The sequence below is a fragment of the Acipenser ruthenus genome, chromosome 15 (genome assembly GCF_902713425.1).
Source record: "Acipenser ruthenus chromosome 15, fAciRut3.2 maternal haplotype, whole genome shotgun sequence".
Taxonomy (NCBI): Eukaryota; Metazoa; Chordata; class Actinopteri; order Acipenseriformes; family Acipenseridae; genus Acipenser; species Acipenser ruthenus.
Window position 1 is genome coordinate 22,472,255 of NC_081203.1, and position 2,526 is coordinate 22,474,780.

Consider the following 2,526-nt stretch of genomic DNA (forward strand, 5'->3'; position numbering starts at 1 on the left):
TTAATGCTTTACAGCATTGATTGGTTTAAGGTATTATGGACCAGATTTATCAAGGTGTTATTACAAAACAAGTAACAAACCACGTGTACACTGTGCCTACATTGTAATGTAACATAATCAGCTTTTCTGTCACATAAAATATCCTTCAAGTTGCATTTAGTACATATGGACCCATGCATCTATGTTTGGTCTTACTATTGTTCACATACTGTTCATCAGGCTGCAGCAATGGCTGTTACGGTTGGTTATGTGTGTCTCCTCTGTTTTGCTGGGAGCACCATCAAGTCGGTGCTCCAAGCCAGGGGCCCCAGAAAGATACAGCTGCAGAGGTAGTAGGGGACAGCTAGCACTGAACAAGAAACAGACAAAATGTGAATGCTCAGACAATGGATAAACAGGGGCTCTAATTAATTTAGTTGGGGGGAGCCCTCACTCCTCCGGAACTACAGTGAGGCTAAAATACAATTTAAAATGTAGCATAGTATTTTAACTTTCTCCAGTCAGACTTGCAATGTTGCAGCCAAAAATAAAACGCAGAATTGTTAGCAAGGGGCTGCCAGACCTGTTTGTGAGGCTGCGTGTGTGGGGGAGGGTATGTGTATATTTAAGCACTAGTACTTAAGTAGGACAATAGAAATAATACCCCATTTAAAACAATATTGGCAAAAAAAGAATCCTAGTCCTCTCTGTAATGTTAACCTAACATTAAGCTTAACCTGGACCTTAACCCCACACCATGGGCCCATAGTGTTCTGTGGGTGAATGTTTTGAACATCCAATGTATTATATATGTACCTGTAAAAATGTAATTACTATGCATTGTCTCTTAGCTAATGCCACATATGTGGGTGAGGTTTCTCTCTCCCCCTCCTGGGAAGTACTGCACACTCCCAAACCTGTCTGACAGTTTTTCTGTTTTAGTTTGGTTTCACCTGGCAGGTGATGTCTCCTGCCAATTCCATTGGAACCTTGAAAAACTGCTCACGTCAAGCAACAACTTCATTCCTTTGCTGATTATAAGGGCAAGGCATTCTGCCTACCATCAAGAGAACGTATAAAAAGAGGCAAGCCACAGACAAGAACAACAGTTGAGTGGTGAGCAGTATCTGAACGCAACAAGCTAATCTCTTGCAAGGTAAGTGGCCTACAACAAATATACAATGCAGGTGGGAAATAAATGACAGATATGGATTACAAACTAGGAAGCATTTACAGATACTTAAAATGTGTACTTATTTTTAATAACTGTTTTACATCACTGTAATGGTGATAATGCAACTATTTTTAAAGTTTAAAGGTCATCTTTGTAAAATTAAATCACAAACAATAAGATAAGATTTATTAAACTAATGTACTTATACTTATTTATTTTATTTTTTTAAATAGACATAACCAGAGTTTTGCTACTTGGATGTTGGATAAAGACTGCTGTCCACTTGCTCTGGAAATTGAGGATGGCTTTTCTGGTGCAGTGGTTCTAAACAGTTCAACAGTTCTTTAGCTTAATTGTGAAATGTTTAGGACCACTTGATCAGGGTGGCAGTAACGTCAATACAGAAGACACAGGCGGAGAATTGAGAGTGACGAGAAGGGGAGATGCAGCAGGTATAAACCATCTTTAGCTGCTTAACATGCGGGATTAGGATTAGCATCATATTCCTTCAGCTGTACCGTAGTTCTCTCAACTAATTTTTTATTAAAAAGTCCCAACATGTAAGACTGTGGGCACTGGTATACAATGTTTAGTTGCTAAGCAGATTTGACTGAACCAAGATATGCCAGCAAACATATACAGAAAAGTAGTGGATCAATATAAACTCTGCAAGGAAAAACATTACCTTCTTAAATGGATTCTTAAATTAAATAATGTACTATATATTTTAAACATTATGCAGTCCCGTCATAGAGGCTGACATTAGCATTTTAATGTTGTCGTCCTAGTTTGTGTAATTTAGTCAAATAAAATCTAAACTGTAGCATAACTGTAAATTGCACCCAGAGTACTGGAAGCATTGATCCATAAATTATCCGTATTTTAATAATTGTGTTGATGGTGAATTTGTATGGGTTAAGCATGTTCATTTTTAATTTCACATTTACAGTATCTTCTGTAAATGTGAAATCAGATTCATGCTGATAAAAATCAGTACAGTAGAAGTAAATCTGATTGTGTTTTTATTTTTATTTATTTAATTTACAAACATGCGTTGTTATTTATTTATTGATTATATTTTATGTATATATACTTGTAATCAAAATAAAATCTACCCAACCAGGGATTAAAGATGTAGTCATTTTTTTATTGAAAGTTTTTTTTTTTTTTTTAGCATACCAAGAATAAGTGTATAATATATGTCTGCACAATAAATAAATATACTTTTAATTTGTCATTGCCATCACAGATATCAACTTCGATATCAATGACTTTATACAGGCGTACCATTGCTATAAGTTGTGGTTTATATAAGCAATCCATAATATTAAAAATATATATATTTTTTTATCATCAGTTTCTAACTGGACCTA

The 2,526-nt window shown here is 35.4% G+C and overlaps 1 long non-coding RNA gene across 1 annotated transcript; it reads left to right on the forward strand.

Annotated features, from left to right (window-relative positions):
* The first annotated feature begins 1,094 nt into the window (after positions 1-1,094).
* LOC131697576 (uncharacterized) lies at positions 1,095-2,276 on the forward strand. The gene is made up of 2 exons (XR_009307390.1): positions 1,095-1,135; positions 1,387-2,276. It is a non-coding gene; the product is annotated as an uncharacterized LOC131697576 (long non-coding RNA).
* The last annotated feature ends 250 nt before the right edge of the window (positions 2,277-2,526 follow it).